The 17,354-nt window shown below is 40.1% G+C and overlaps 1 non-coding gene across 1 annotated transcript; it reads right to left on the reverse strand.

Annotated features, from left to right (window-relative positions):
* Positions 1 to 1,130: 1,130 nt before the first annotated feature.
* Positions 1,131 to 1,234, reverse strand: LOC121821856 (U6 spliceosomal RNA). Its single transcript, XR_006062731.1, has one exon. It is a non-coding gene; the product is annotated as a U6 spliceosomal RNA (small nuclear RNA).
* Between the last annotated feature and the right edge of the window lie 16,120 nt (positions 1,235 to 17,354).

A 17,354-nucleotide genomic window follows, 5' to 3' on the forward strand; every position in this document is an offset into this window, starting at 1 on the left:
AAAGTATAGTAATACTTCAGCTGTGTCATAGCTTGGTTTGCAAGGGATCTTGATCACCATTCTCCTTCACAAAGTATAATGAGTCATTACATTACATAATGACATTATACTGGACCAAGTGAGCAAGAGGTAGCAATCACCCTGAGCGTGTTGGCAAAGTATATTCAACAAAGGATAAAAAATAAAAGCAATCAAATTCAAGGGCCTTTTTCCTCAGAAAAACTTATAGGAGTCCAATTGTGAAGGACATGCAAAGTTGTTTCTTTTAAAGTGGAGGATAAGTTGTAGCACTTGGCCAATCCTGCCACCAAGAAATAAGCACAAATGCTTAGTGGACTATTTGGTTTTGGAAGCAATACATTCCTCATTTAAGTGTGTTATTCCAGTCATTATACCAATTGACTGAGGAATATATTAGAATTTCTTTAAATATTTGTTAATATAGTCTATGTTCAAATTTTTAATTTAAACATCCAATCAATTTCCCTTCTTTCCCCTTAGACAAACATAGGTATTGAACATGGTGGTGGTAGTACTTTTTCAAAAGGACACAGACAATCCCAATTAAATAGGACAACACCACATTGGGAACTTTGAAGAATTTATATTAATTCTTATAGTGAGCTAATTAATAGAGTTAATTAATTAATGTTACAGATATACAATTTATAATAAAAACCATGGCCACATTTTTCTTATTGTCAGCACCAGGAAATCAACCATGATATATTAAGCCAGAATAATGCAGAGGGAAGAATTATATATATTTAACATCAGAGTTTAAATTTTTATTTTTTTATATTGTCAGTTCTTGGTAAAGTGCCTAGATTAAAAATAATTTATTGTATTAATTAATTGTTGAATACATATATGAACACATAAATCCAACAAATGAACAAATAATTAATATAAGTAGCAAAATAAACTTTACTAACCATCAATCTTCTCCTTAAACTATGTCACATTTTAAGAATGAAATCTTTCTGAAGAAGCTGAAAATGTATTGACAGAGAATAACTCAAAGCATTCCTTGTCATTCTGGTTTATTTATACATAAAGGAAACCAATCAACAAATTGATTTTATGAAACAAAAGTAAAATGAGATTTATCTAAGAGAGATGGAAATGTTTAAAAATATGAACACTTCACATATATGCATGTCATCCTTGTTTTGGGGCCGTGCTAATCTCTATGTCATTCCAATTTTAGTATATGTGCTGCTGATGTGAGCACAAGATACTAGTTTTGAGTTGGGTCCAGAACAGGACTACTATACAAGTTGTGCCACTTGGGCCATATGATTCAGCAGAACCGATGGAACTTGAGGTTATCTGAGGCAGATAGGGCACTGTTTAGAACATTTGAATGGCTCTGCATGTGAACCACAGCTGAGACCCCTGGGATTTTGGAATAAGACACTACTGCCATTTAGAGACAGCTCTTACCAGTAGTATAAACTGAATGCTTGACACAAATTCTATACAGCCTGCACTTCCCATCATGAGGCAGGTGTTATCTGACCCACCATATCATAAAGTTAAATGTGCACAGCAGTAATTCTTCATCAAATTGAAGTGGTATATATTGTGAAGGACCTCCCCGTTTCTCTGTGGGAGGCCCACTCCCACTTTTTCCCCACGGTACTCTTGAGGAGGGAGAAGTGAAAAATATTTAGATAGAAGGATAGAGGGGAGAGAAACAGATAGAAACAAAGGATAGCCTCTGGAGGGCCTGGATCATTATCCACTGGCCCTTTCTGTCTCTTCTAAAGGGCTTTTTATAGAAATACTAAGGGGTGGAGCAAAAGACCTCCCCCAAGTACAGCAAAGTGCAGACCTTTTCCAATCACCTGGTAATTACACATGTGGTCAAACAATTCTCTAATGCAGCCCTGTTGGGTAAAGCGATCTAAGATCTCACTAGGAAACTTTTGCGGGCCTCCACAATATATGTGATCAGGCCTGAGCACATCCTGAAGGCACAAATAAGTTACTTGAAGAAGTGTCTCAAATGCCTGTTGTTCTAACTCTTGCTACAATGCCTTCTAGCCCCAAGCACAAACTTATGGTGTCATGGGACATACCCTATAACTGAATGATTAAAAAAAGTATTCTGATGTGGGGATCCTTTAGAGAGTTTCCTGGTATTACCGTGTCCTGAGATTAAGGTAAAAGGGAATTAAAACAACCCTATCCAGGCAAGATAATAAATGGTCCAGATTTTTCAGTAATGAAGTTATGTGTCACCCTTACAGATAAAGAGCCAAAATGTGTTGAGGTGAAGATAATATAGAATTGGTAATAGAAGAAGGTAATTATGAATATCAGCTATAAATAACTGACAAGTTACAGAGATGAAGACTTCAATTGCCATGAGTGTTTTTAATCTATTTTGTTAAGAATATGTTTGCTCAGCTGGGCAGTGGTTGCACACAGGTTTGTTTCCAGCACTCAGGAGGCAGAGGCAGGTGAATCTCTGAGTTTGTGGCCAGCCTGGTCTACAAAGCGAGTTCCAGGATGGCCAGGACTACACAGAGGAAGCCTTAAAAAACAAAAACGGGGGAGAGGGGGGAGGAATATGTTTGCTCATATAAAAATCATTTAAGGGGTTGGGGATTTAGCTCAGTGGTAGAATGCTTGCCTAGAAAGCGTAAAGTCCTGGGTTTGGTCCTCAGCTCCAGAAAAAAAAATCAGTCGTTTAAGCTGATATATATATATTTCATTTAAGCTGATATATGTATTTCTCTCTTTACTTTACCTTGTAGTACAGCATTAATTGAGATAGTATTCATACTTGAGTGCTGTTAAACCTATGTATCATATTTAAGGTATGGTATATTAAAAGAATTAAAAGATTCATCGGGGATTTTGTCATTTATTCTGAGAGAATTAACGCACTTTCAGTTGAAAATGGATGGTTCTATGATGTTTGGAAATTAAGCATGACACAAGTAGATGTGATTTGGTTTCAGTTAGGCAAGAGGTAAATTTGTTTGGGTTATCTTGATTGTAAACTTGATAGGATCTGGAATCAACCAAAAACAGGCCTCTGGGGTCTGCAAGGGAATTTATAAAAAAGCTTAATGGGGCATGGCCCTCTCTCAGAGTGGCCAGTATCTTCCAATAGGTGCCCTAGATGAAAGAGGTCTGAGGATAAACCAGTGTTTCGTGTCTGTCTGCCTTTGCTTTCTCATTGGGGTGTGTGTGTAGCCTTTGCAAACATCAGACTCTAGTTCTGACACCTTCCAACATGGACTAAACATCATCAACTTTCTAAAAATTTTCCAGGCCTTTAGCACCAAATCATGAACATTGAGGTATCCAGTTTTGTGAACTGAGCAACTGCCAGATTCTTAGTGTTTTTAGTATAGCCACTGTTACATTCCCCAACGCCTGTCATGTAATTCTAGTGAATTCCCTTAGTATACATTCTGTTGATTCTGTTTAAAGAACCCTAACTATTAAAATAGTCTTCTTGTGATCTTGAATTCAATTTTCAAGTATTTTCTGAAGAAATGTTACGTCTGTGTTCTTCTTGTGTCCCTGGGATAAAACTATCTTGGTTATGACTTCTTATTTTGTTATTGTTTTCAGGTCACAAAGAAACCGAGAAGTCTCACTCAGTGCCTTCAGCTCCTCTCAGCACTTCTCACCTATGGTAGTTGGAATGTAATTGGCCCCCCATAATCCCATAATCTCATACAGAGTGACTCTATTAGGAGGTGTGGCCTTGTTGGAGGGAAGTGTGTCACTGTTGGGGCAGGCTTTGAGGCTGCATATACTCAGGATATTGCCCAGTATGTCAGTTGACTTCCTATTGCCTCTGAATCAAGATGTAGGGCTCGCAGCTCCAGTACATCTGTCTACATGCCACCATGTACCCCATCATGATAGACTGAATCTCTGAAGTATAAGTGAGTCACCACAATTAAATGTTTTCCTTTATTAAGAGTTGTCGTTGTCATGGTGTCCCTTCAAAGCAATTAAAAACCTAACATCATCCCACCCACTACCCTAAACTTCTTCAGCCCAGAGACTGGGTGTCCCTTCCTCCAGCCTCTTATCCCTAAATAACTCAAACATTTTGGCTACACCCTTGATTCTGCTCTTGGCTCCACTCTTGGCCGTTTGGTACTCTTGGGTCCCATGTGCTCATTGCTTCCTCTTTTCTCTTCCTCTCTCGTTCTCCCTCTTCTTGTCGTCTGGTTTATTCTGGACCCTTCTAGATGTCACTGTGTTCTCTCTCATATCTACAATACGACCTTCTCCTAAACAATACCAAACAGCTGTCATATCCTCATTTTCATTCAATTGTGATCTTGAATTCAATTTCCAAGTATATTGTGAAGAAATTTTACATCCATATTCTTCAGGAAGCTAAATTTGTAGTTTCCTTGTGCTTTTATCTGGTTAAGTATCATGATTACACTGGCTTTGTAGAAGGAGCTTGGTTTCCTTTTTCCTGGCAGTGCAGGAGATCGAAGCTTTACCACTCTCAGCAGCCCTCGTATGATGACTTCCATAGTAATCCTCAATTTTCTATTTTCAAGGTACTTTGGAGCATGGGAAGGGACAGCTCCTAGTCTGATACTTGGCCCTGTAGTTGTTAGATCTGAAAATGAATGAAAAAAGAAATAAAAAGGAGGAAATGATGTTCCTAGGTATGGTGGTGGAAAAGGTTTATTGTAGATAAAAGGAAGCATATAGCCAAATGCATCTAGAAGGGCCCAGAGTTAACATGGCTCTGAGCAGGGCCATGTGAGGAGAAGGGAGTGGGGAAAGTATGGAAACCAGGAGACCAAAAATCAAAAGATCAAAACAGAGTTGGCGTAGCCAAAATATCTGGATTATATAAGGAAGAGCAGCTAGGGGAAGGGTAACCCAGTTCCTAGGCTACAAAAGTATAGAATACGGGGTTGGGTAGCCAGCCAGAGGACTCTGCAACAGATCGGTACTGAGGGATGCTAGGAGAACCTGGAATCCAGAATACACTTTGATATCTTAATAAGCACCTCAGTTACTTTTTCCTGGGTTTGAGGCCTAACATCCCAGCCCTTTTGTTGATAATAAATGATAAGGAGTGACATAATCATTTCTATGACTACTTCCTGATAACATTGAGGTGTCATTGTTGGGGACCCAAGAAAGCTGGAATGCTGGTCAAGGCCAGGAAAAGAGAGAGGGGGTGCTGACTGTTTCACCCACTGTCTAAGCTCTGTGGGACCATCTGGGGCTAGGGAATTGCAAGTTGAGTTGGAACAGTCTGTGAGGCTAGACCACTTGGGGCTAGCTACTTTGGAGCTGCCTGGGATGCAGATTCCAAAGGAACATCTGGGGCTGAGGCCATTTGTTGTCTCCTACTGATTGGAAATCCGCTGGGACAGATATTTAGACTAGGGACAGAAGGTAAAGTTAAAGAGTTAAGCCGGGCGTTGGTGGCGCACGCCTTTAATCCCAGCACTCGGGAGGCAGAGGCAGGCGGATCTCTGTGAGTTCGAGGCCAGCCTGGCCTACCAAGTGAGTCCCAGGAAAGGCGCAAAGCTACACAGAGAAACCCTGTCTCGAAAAACCAAAAAAAAAAAAAAAAAAAAAAGAGTTAAGGGGAAAATTTTTATCTTGGTTGTACACTTGAAAGTTTTAGGCTCATGGTCCTGGTATTTGAAGGGAGAGGGTAAGTCCAAGATGAGGGAAGAGAGAGGAAGAGCTCACCCTCAGGATAGGCAGATGGTCAAACTTAGGCGGTTGATTGACAGAGTACTTACCTGGAGTCCATTTTTTTTAAGTTCACAAAAAGAGAAAAAGTTTTAGATATGTTAGTATTCCCATTGTTTGCAATCTGTATTGAAATCCACAATGTAGAAAAGACAGTTGAGTCATACCTTTGAGCCATAGTAAAAGCTTGGGGACCCAAAAAAATAACTTGGGGTTAAAAGCATCTGTGAGTTTGCTCCTTTCAGAACCTCGAAGCAGGTCAACTGTTTGTCTTTCTTAGCATAACTCATAACTTTAGGAAAGTGAAGCCCACAGCCTGATTTTTACATACGAAGAGAAGGCAGCTATAGCCTTGCAGGGAGGAAGCTGGTTTGCTTGTTGCTGTTAAAAGTAAAGTTAGTCAATATCATTAGAAATCTGAGAAGGATAAATTATAGCAAGTGGTATAATCCAAATGTCCTGTGTATCAATTTAAATGACAAAAACTTACCTATTATCTAGACTAGGGCAACCCATGGTCTCAATGGCTTAATTGGGGGCACTGGTCAGTCTTCAGCTGTCACACAGGACAGCATTTAATCATCAGCTGCCATGTGGAGCAGTACTGGCCTTCAGCTGCTAGATCCAAATATGAGAGATTTTCCTGTAGGAGAAACCTGGGGAACTGGCATTATGTTTGATGAGGTAGAGGAGAGTAGTCAACCCAACCGTGTCCATAGCTTGTGCAGGACTGGGGCAGCAGGAAGGCATAGGACAGTTTTGCCCAGTAATTAGTGTTTCCACAATTCAGGAGGACTTGCTGTGCCCCATCTGTCTTCTTTGGAGGCCTTAAGGCTTCCACTAGGAGGTGGCATTCCTGTCTATTGTTGGAAGCTTTAAAAATTTTTAATGGCATATTCAGCAGATCTCTGAAGAATCTGAGAACTATTATCTATTAAGTATACCTGAGTTAAACAAACTTTACATGTTTTTAGTTACTTGCTTTAGGCTTAACCTTGAAAACACATACAGGAGCTAAATAAAGCTCGTCACTAAATGAACTACAGAACAGTTTTTAAGTCAGTAGCTTTTAAAAGATTAGGATTTTACAGCTTTATCTCTGTTAGGTTTGAGCCTTAAAAAATTAGAGTTGAAAATTTAATTAAAGATCCTTTAGCATCAAAATAAAATTTTAAAGCATCCAATAGCTAAAGCTTACCAAGGTTAGCAAAGATGGAGGCTAAACAAATATCTTCAGGTCAGTTACTGCTGACCTTGTTAGACCTTAGAAATGAATAAACCTTATTTATAAAATATATATACTTGATTATGTATATTTATTAAACATATATTGTTTTCTATTTGAATTTTTCTAGAAACCTGGTATTGAGCAGCTAGCAAAGATATAAATGGTTAGACATACATCTCTAAGTTAGAGTCTGTTAACCTGAGTATAGCTTAGGAATCTTATTATCTTATGAATTTATTTGTTATCATATAAAAGCCCATCCTAATCCAAGAGACCTGCTGTTGTCTCCTCAACCTAAAAAGTAGACACAATGATAGAACAAGGGCTCGGTAGGACTAAGAAGTTTTATGAGTTGCCTTAGTTGATTTATACCAATATGGTCTGTTTAAGATGGTGGTGAAGTCATATGGCATGAACCCTTTAACCTTAATAAATCTGGCTGCCAACCATCTGGTTGTTAAAATCTTTTTCTTATAAATCTATTTTTTAAACAAGAGTTGAATCTAAGTTACATATACAGTAAATTTTAAAAGAGTTGAGTCACATACATAGTATGTTATAGCAAATTAAGATTACCTATGTATAGATTTGTTTTTAATTATAAGCCTTTTGTTATATTTTAGGTTATTTTTTGTTAAAGATTTTATATATATATTTTAATCATATCCAATGAACTTACAAATCCTGAGATAAAGTTTATAGCATAGTGTACTGATATTTTGTTTGTGACCTAATAAATAAAGCTTGCCTGAAGATCAGAGTGGGGAGCTAAGCCACTAGTTAGCCAGAGGCCAGGCAGTGGTGGCACACACCTTTAATCCCAGCACACTTGGGAGGTAGAGACAGGAAGTGATATGGCTGGGTAAAGAGAGGAATATAAGGTAGGAGGAGACAGGAGCTCTCGTTCTCTCTTTCAGGCTGAGGAGTTGACAATGTAAGGGGTGGTGGCTGTGGTTTGCTCTTTTGTCTCTCTGATTTTGTGTAGCCTAGGGTGGCCTTGAACTCACAGAGATCCACCTGCCTCTGCCTCTGCCCCCCACCCCAGCGCTGAGATTAAAGGTGTGTGCTACCATTGCCTGGCCTCTATAGCTAACTAGTGGCTTAGCTCCATACTCTGATCTTCAGGCAAGCTGTATCTGTTAGATAACAAACAAAATATCACCATATTGTGTAGTAGACCACAGCTGAGAGATATGAAATGAGCACCTAGGTGGTTACCTTGAGGCAGCATAGAAGGCTGTAGTAGATAAGAAATACTTATAGAGTAGAGGGCAGGTGGATGAAAGCTGCAGCTTAAGAACTGGACTCAAGGAATGAGGCCAAAAATGGTAGGTGTCAGAAGGCATCAGAAACAAATGATCCACATATACCTTAGGAGAGACTGGAGAAGCCAAGTCCTGTGAAAGGAAGCTCATTTATGCTAAATGTTTGGCACCAAATGGATGAAAAGAAGGACATGATGCTCCTAAATATGGTGTATGTTTATTGTAGATAGAAGGGAGAACATAGCCAGAGGCATCTGGAAGGGTCAAGAGTTAACATGGCCCTGAGCCAGGCCATGTGAAGAGAGTGGAGAGGGGAGAGTCAAGACCAAGAGATCAGAAGGACAAAAAGGCCAATGTAGCCAAAATGACTGGATTCTGCAGGGAAGAGCAGCTAGGGGAAGGGCAACCCAGCCCCTGGGCTGGAGAAGTTAGGGTAGGGGTGTGTATGACAGCCATACCCTGTAACAGGTAGGAACTGGAGGATGCTGAGAAGACCTGGCAACCCGAGTCCACCTGGCTATGCTAATAAGCATCTCCATTAGTTTGTTCCAGATTTGAGACCTAATGGGGAATAGAAGCCAAACTTGTTAATAAGGAAAGTTTGATAAAGTAGATGGTGGAGCTCATACTCTAGCTTAGTTGTTTTGTGTTGTACTTCCTCCAGCAAGGCTGAACCTCATGAAAGTTCAGTAAGCACCATCAACTGTAGACTGTATCTGGAAGTTTTCCTGTGTCCTGAGAAGAATATAATATTACCTAGTTAAAAAGGAAGTGCAAACAAGTGACTTCCAAAAAATATGAGGCCATTGATCAATGAATGACAAGAAATGCTGGGGAAAGAGGTTTAAAACTGTCCAAAAAGCAGGTTAATCTATTTATTTGAAGTCCTTCTCTGCCACACTAGCAAAATTACCCAAGTTTGTATCTCTGGTACCTACAAAAAGCCAGGTGAAATGAACATGCCTATAACTGGGGAGGCTGAGACAGGGAGATCCTGGGGACTTTCTGGCCAACCAGTCTAGACAAATCAGTGAGACTCAGATCCAAGTCAGAGATCTGTTCTCAAAATTTAAGAGAGCAAAAGAAAAGGACACCAGATTTTAACCTCTGGCCTCCAAATGCATGTGTATATGCATGCAAATCTACACATATATGTACACATATAAAACACATACAAGGTAGAAATGGCAATGGTGCCACTCGTCATGATCCTTAATGACCCACTAGCAAAACTTTGCTTATTTCCATAATCTTTTCTCTTCTGAGCCATTTGTGTTCTTTTGGTTCCAGAGAAGGGAGTAGTTATACCAGGAAGCACAACCACTGTTCAGTTGAACTAGAAGCAAAAACTTCCCCTTTTGTCTTCTGATGCCCTGAGTTAACAAGCTAAAATTGGAGTTGTTGGCAACATGTAATTGATATAGATTATCAGGAAGTAATTGGACTGCTTCTCCACACTGATGTTAAGGAACAATATATCTGGAGTACAGGAAATCTTTTAGGCCATCTAATATTACCAGGCCCTGAGATAGGAGTTAATGGTAAATTACAACAACCTAATTCAAGCACAATATAGATGGATTGACACATGTAGGAGTAAAAGTGTTTGCCAAATCTTTATTTAAAAAAAAAAAAACCCAAGATCTACAAGGTGGTTGCTGCTGATGATAAGAGGATGCAGAAATTGGCTAGGCAGCTTAGGATAAATAGACCCCAAAGAAAGGTAACCAGTTTCTTTCTTGGCTAAAGCTGGAAATTCATTGGAATGGCCTCTAGCCTTGTCCTTTGAAGAGAACAAAGATGCCAGAAGTGACTTTGTTTTTGCCATGGCCAAATGCTGAAGATGCTAAGAAGGTGGGGCTCTCTTATCTTCTTTCCCTAAAGGAATACTTCTGCCCTGGAAACTATACTGAGGACATGACCAAAACCACAAGGACCTCAATACCTGAAATGGAAAATGCCTGACTAGTTCATCCTACATCCCTTCTTCCACCCATGAAAGGTTTATTGACTCCAAGGCAGTGATGTTCAGTGGTATCCCTCACAAGGGGATTCCCCCCTTTTATACAGGAGCTCTCTGCCTTTTTCTATCACATAATCTCTCTGTAGTAAAAAAAACTCTTCCTAAAATTCTCTCCCTATGGTACATGAATTTCATTTCTTTGAGTTTGTAAGACAAGCACACAAAAGATTCTGGCTTGGGGAGGCTTTAGAGGGTGTTGTGTTTTGGGGAACTCTAACCCTTCAAGCTAAGTACAACAGAGCCAAGAAAGGTTGCATCACTCTCAAAGTAACTCTGATTTTCTCTTATCACCTAGAGTACAGAAAATAGAGAACATATAATATAAGAAGGTAGGTTTTAAATACATATACAGTCTCCTCATGAACACTAATAGAAACTAAGATTGTAGTGGTCATAATTGTCTTACTATTTTGTTAAGAATAAGTTTGTACAGCTTAAGTCCAAATGGCTCAAAGACCTGAACACAAAACCAGAAACACTGGTAGAAGAGAAAGTGGAGAATAGCCTTGAACTCACAGGCACAGGAGAAGACCTCTGTTGAATAGTCTTGACTGTCAACTTCAGAGACACTGACAAGTACATCTCTGATCGTGTCTGCAGGCCATTTCCAGAGAGCATTTACTAATATGGACAGTTTCTTCCAAAGAGAGGCTCAAATATAAAGAAGTCTAAGATAAAAGCAGTATGGATGCACTTACTTTCACTATTTTTTTTCAGTCTGTCATCTCTACTACCATCCTTCATTGACATCAGATTTTAACTTCTTTGGCCATTTAGTATAGATTCAGTACTGTAAAATCCTGACAAGAAGGATATTTTAGAAGGTATTCTAGGACATTTAGAAGATATTCTAAAGCAACACTTGTTGGTTATCAGACTATCGAGACAATGGCTCTCAAAGAGTTGGCATTTACCCAAGAGTCTCATGCAGAGACCAGGGAATTACTGGGGCTTGCTGACTTCTAACCTAGCCAAGGTTCAGGGAGAGATCCTGCCTCAAAGAAATAAGTAGGGAATGATAGAGGAAGAAAGTTGGTATCCTTTTCTGGTGTCTGCACATGGGTTTACATACCAGTGCATGATGTACACATACATCACATGTACATGTACGTGAAAATAAATATATTTTAAAATAATGGTTTTCATTTTCTATTAACTTGAAGTTTTGTAATAAGAATCAGGGATAATTTAAATTTCTGTCTGGGTTAAAATGTTTTTAATGTCCAATTTGCATGTTAAATAAGAAAATCAAATCTGGGGCTGGAGAGATGGCTCAGAGGTTAAGAGCACTGGCTGTTCTCCCAAAGGTCCTGAGTTCAATTCCCAGTAACCCACATGGTGGCTCACAACCATCTACAGTGAGATCTGGCACCCTCTTCTGGCAGGCAGGCATACATGCAGGTAGAACACTGTATACATAATAAATAAATAAATCTCTAAAAAACACAGAATATCAAATCTGTGAGGTGCACTTATACACCAGATAATTTGCCTTTTTACAGTCATGGATGTGATTTTCAAAATATTATATGACATTAAGTCCTTTAAAGATTACAAATTTTGCTTTAATAGTATAATAACTCTGTAAATATGATGCTGGCTTCTTACACATCTGTTATCTTTCAGCATAAATATTCTAAAATGAAAGCTGTAAGAAATAAGTTAGTGGAGGAAAATGAGAGAGTGGACTAGGTTTAACCTCAAAACAGCAATAGCAGACTTTTCTTGGTCTGAGAGGTTGATGCCTCCAAACCCTGAAGCCCAGCATCTGAGTGAAGAGGTGAATTCAATGTGTAGGATCCAAGAACAGTTTATATAGTTGAGAATAGGAAGGGAGAAGATCACAGCTTCACTAGACCTAGAAACTGTTTTTCTGGATACACTGTTTTTTAAAACTATAAGGTAGGAAATAAGTCAGATAGCCTGTTTTTGCTGCCTCTGGGCTCGAGTATATATGATGGGGGTTCCCTGCTTTCTGTAATTCCATGGGCAGCGGGTTTTTTGAAGCTTTGAACCTGTTTAATGCCTCTGGCCTGGGGATGGGGGTAGTAACTTTATTCTGGATCCTGTATATATAAAGGATGGGGCATTATTTTCTGTCTGGCTACTTCCTGCTGGTAAAGGAAGGCATTGTTTGAAAGTTTTGGGGTCTGGAGTGATGCTAAGAAAGCAGTGGTTTTACTTCATACTGAGTGGTGGACTGATTGATGGCAGTGATTTGCTCTCAGAATAAGAGCCCATCCAAAAGATGAGGCTCATTGCTATTCTTTGTTTTTAATCTTTAAATCTCTAGGCCTCATCTCAAAGCAGTTTAGATCCATTGGTATAGAAACAGCATTGTTTCTGGAGAAGGGCACAATTCCTTTTGTTGGCAGCATTTAGGAGGTCTAGTTCTGTTCAGTTTTGGACCACAGAAGCCAAAGAATCGATTTTGTCCTGAAGGGTGTCAAGCTGAAGTCCTTTAAGGTTTTCTGAAAACTGGCAAGATGGAGAAGGTAAGTGATGCAAAGAAATCCCCAGTCCTACTGTGTCCCTTCTGAGCCTTGGGAAAATGTCCAGAGTAGCAAGAAGAGGGATGAGGTGGATAGACCATTAGCTAGGTGAAATGTACTGGTGCTGAAGAAAAACAGTAAGGCTAAGAGTTTTAGGCACACAGGTGGCAGCAATTAGGTTTGAATAGGGAGAGGTGGTTAAGTATTTCTCCAGAGCAGGAAAGTTAGATCCCCAACAATACTGAGAACCAGAAGAGAACTGTGAAATATTGAAAGTGTCCACACTGCCAAGAGTAGTTAGTGCCGTTCTGGGAGTGAAGTTCTATTGGTAAGGTTGGAGGGAACTTACGAGAATGGACACAGGGAAGTGGGGCCTATGACACACAAAGGAGCCTTGTGAAAGGGGCTTATTCCTGACTGCTATGGGAGGAGCAAGTTTTACAAGGTTTTGCTGAAAGCTGCAGAGGTACAGCCTGTTAAGAAAGCCCTTCCCACCATTTCAAGGCTCTCCCAATAGGAGAACAACAGGTGAAGAGAAAGCTCAAGGGTGAGGTCCAGACTGAAGCAGCAGGGAATGCTTCTTAGCAATCTGGAGAGTGAAGTCACATCCAGCAAGGGGACAGGGAAGAACCTATATAAAGTAGAGGGGCACTGTAGGAGCCTAAAAATCCAGCCTATCTCCTTCCTAAGTCTATCAAGGGTATGTCCTCCTAATTTAGAGTTGGTCAGTTTGAACAAGAAAAAGATGACTGATTGGCTCACACTCATGTCATCCAGACTGACCTTGAACTCATTATCAGCTAGTCTATCAGCAGGGATCCTAGTGGTGGAGAAAAATCCACCAGACTTTAAGCTTTTCTGTCAGGTGCAAAAGCCAGCCAATGTGTAACTTCACTGTCTTTATTATCTAGTGATGCCTCTGCCCCCTTTCAGGGAATCTAACTCCTGTTTCCCCATTCCTAACTCTCACATGTCTATCTAACTGTTCTTAGAGGGTTTGGGGTGCAGGCTGCTCTAACAACTTCCTACATGGCAAAAACTGGCAATATAGATGTGCCAGCAGTTAGCTAAGAGGCTATGATAAAACTTAAGAGATGGCGAGGATCCAGAACATGAGACAGTCATGTGATGACAGCATGCACCCTTGGAGCATGATATGCAACATAAAAAGTGAGAGTATTAGTACTATTATAATATTTACTGAAACTTGGTTAAGAAAATATGACAGTTTTTTCCTTATTAGAGGAAGACAATGGACAAAAACCAAACCAAACTCACACGTTTTCACATACACACACACACACACACACACACACACACACACACACACACACACACATACACACACACACATACACACACACACACACACATACACACACACAACATCTAAAACATCTAAGGAACTCTTGGCAAGATTTTTCATAGATGTGAGCAAAACTGAAGATTTTTTATACCATAGCCCTAAGAAAGATCCGCTAACTGTAACCAGCTGTTTGGTCCATCAGATTCCTGTATAAAGAACAAACACCTAGAGGCTTTGTTAGTAAATTGCACCAAAAATGTTAGTAAATTGTGCCAAAAATGTTAGTAAACTGGTTGCAAAACATGCAACTCTGTGGGTTTGGTGTCCTGACTACCTGGGGAGTCAGGAAACACCTTGAGCTGTGTAGCACATCTGTGATGGCTGAAACTGCAAGGAGACAGTTCAGCCCTTGAGGGCGAGGTATCCCAGACTCCTCGAGCTGCTCAGAACAACAGCTCTGCCCTGAAGGTGTCCCGGACACCTAGAGCTGTTCAGCACAGCTCTGATAGCTGGGACTGCAAAGAAATAGCCCAACTCTGGAAAGGAAAATTTTCTGACTTCTCTGGAGAGTCAAGCCTAGAACTGCTTCAGCAGGGAAGGGTATCCTGACTCTTCAGGAAAGTCAGGTTATACCTGGTGTGATGGTGGATGGTCTCCCCGCAGGACACAGCAATCCTGCTCCTCTCCTGGAGAGCTGCAACCTCCAGCTCAATGTTACCAGCTCTCTCTTGCTCAGTCCACTATGGGACGTCTTAGCAAGGTTCTTCTGTCCAGTTCCCCCTTGCTCAGTCCACTATGGGACGTCCCAGCAAGGTTCTTCTGTGCACCAGTGAACAAAGGTCTTCACCCAAAACTCTTTTGAGAAAGAGATTTGGGAAAGAGTCTAGGAGAGTAGCTGCCTGTACCAGGGTGGAGAGAACAGCTCACAACTGACCAGGCAGGTCGGTTTATATAGGATGTCTGGGGGCGGAGTCAACTGTGATTGGTTAGATTTTTTCTGCCCAGGGATTGGCCAGTTTTGTGGGCAAGGGGCAGAGATGGCCCTGATTTCAGGGTCAAACTGTGTTTCTCTCACTGGCCTTATCTGAGCCATCCTTCCCTAATTCTGGGCTCCAGGGACAGTGTGGGTTTCTTCAGGCAGCCCCTTTTCCCTACAGGCTTTGTAAGAGAAATAATTAAGTGGGCATCTAACTGACAAGTTTAATAAGATGTAATAGTGCACCAGTGTCTTTTTTTTTTTTTAAATAGGATTGTAGAGCACTGTTCTAAGGCATCCTGAATAATTTCCTCAGACATTTGAATTTGATGGCAGGGTATCTGGTAGTCTTCATTAATCATAGGACATGGTTAGCTATGATGTAGATGAGCATATTATAGCTGTGAGAAATACTCTTCCAGAGGGAAGGAATGTGTGTGCTATAAAAAAACCTTTTTAGATTTTGCCTTAGCATTTAAGAAGTTAGGTCTCTCTTTTTTAGCTGCAGGTAGGCACTAAAGTGTTGAGCTGAGCCAAAGCCATATCCTACATTGGAAAGGATTTTTCTGATTAAGAAGACAGTCAGACCTGCCACTATCAATAGGTCCCTCTCCCACTGCATCAAACCTCTGCACTCAGCTAGCTCTCCCACATACTTTCCAGGGTCTAGCCCAGTGAATCCCTCTGTATTTCCCTTTCACTCATCCTCCCCAACCTAACATATCTGGCCCAGGTCCCACATCTAGGGTTTTTCTTGGCTTTGTCTGGTCACCCTTGCCTGCACTACAAACAACCTTGAGGCTTCTGCCAAACTAACCCTACCCACCACCAGACACTAACCAGCAGGTCCCTCTTGCACTACATCCAAGCTTTCCACAGATCTACAACCAACATGCCCTTATATTGTCCCCTTTCCACAGCCTACTGTCCATAAAAAACACAGAACTAACAAAAGAAGTCCATACACCCAAATCTCATTGCAAAAGAAAGAAGGCAAAATAAGAAAAGAAAGAAAAAGAAACAAAAAATATGAAAGATAAAGCCTGTATCTTCTCTATAAAACCTGCCAATCCTATAGAAATGTTTCCTAATGAGAATAATCTTGATGAACCCCAGGACACAGAATTAAAGGAACAATCATAAACCCATAAAAGAATACAAGGAGTTTAAAGAAGACACAAACAAGCAGGCTAGTGAAATTAAGGAGAATAAATGCCTGAGTGATACACAAGAAAAGACAATCAAGGCTGACGGAAATGATAAAGATGAACCAGGACTTGAGAGTGGAATTTAATAAGAAGATATGTGCATTAAAGAGGACTCATGCTGAAATAAAGATGAAATTAAAAAAAAAAAAAACTCACCTAGAAACCTCAAATGAAAGCCTAAGTAAAATGAATCAAATAGAAGACCAGGACTTGAAGATGAAGGATCTAGACCAAATTAGCAAAAACTATGAAAAATAAATGAATAGCAAGGGAGCAACATGCAGAAAATGTGGAGCACCAGGAAATAAAACTGAAAGGAGCAGGCAAAAGCACCTTGGCCCAAGTACTGCCATTTTAATTTCAGACTCCATTTTACCTGCAGGGTGAAATAAAGTTCAGGTTCCCAGACCCTAGGAGAGCTGAGAGCTGAGAACTTTCCAATGATTGGTCAACCTCCTTCCTAAACCATAGAAATAATCATTATGCATCTTTCTTTCATTCTTTAGAAATATTATGGCTGCTCCTAACCACAGAAAGAACAAATGAATCTGATTGGTTGGACCAAAAGATTTGCATTGTATAGCAGTTGACAATGATGGAACATTCAAGGAAGTCCCAAATCTCTAAATCCTGATTGGTGAAAATTGTAATTGTAACTGGGCAACAAATGTTTATGAATTTTATGCCTATAAACCCTGATTCTGCCCCTGCTTGGGACTGTCAGGAGAAACAAGGCTCCAGAGTCTCTGATTGATCAGTGAATCACTTATAAGGTGATTTAATAAAATCTTTGGAACCCATAAGTATTGTCTCTCCTTTGTTGTAGCACATAATGGGCTAGGTGTAACAAAAATCTTCTAATTATAGGCATATATGATGGAGAAGAATCCCATGTCAATGACATAAACTGGATCTTCAACAAGATCATAGATGAAAACTTCCCAAACTAAGGAGGAATATAAGAAGCATACAGAACATCAAACAAGACCAAAAAAGAAAATCCTCACAGCATATCATAATTAAAACACTAAGTATACAGAACAAAGACAGTATATTGAAAGCTGCAAGAAAAAAAATCACAAATTACATACTAGGGAAAACCTATCAGAATAACAGGTGGTTCCTCAAAGGAAACTTTGAAAAC

This window comes from Peromyscus maniculatus, chromosome 12 (genome assembly GCF_049852395.1).
Source record: "Peromyscus maniculatus bairdii isolate BWxNUB_F1_BW_parent chromosome 12, HU_Pman_BW_mat_3.1, whole genome shotgun sequence".
NCBI classification, from domain to species: domain Eukaryota; kingdom Metazoa; phylum Chordata; class Mammalia; order Rodentia; family Cricetidae; genus Peromyscus; species Peromyscus maniculatus.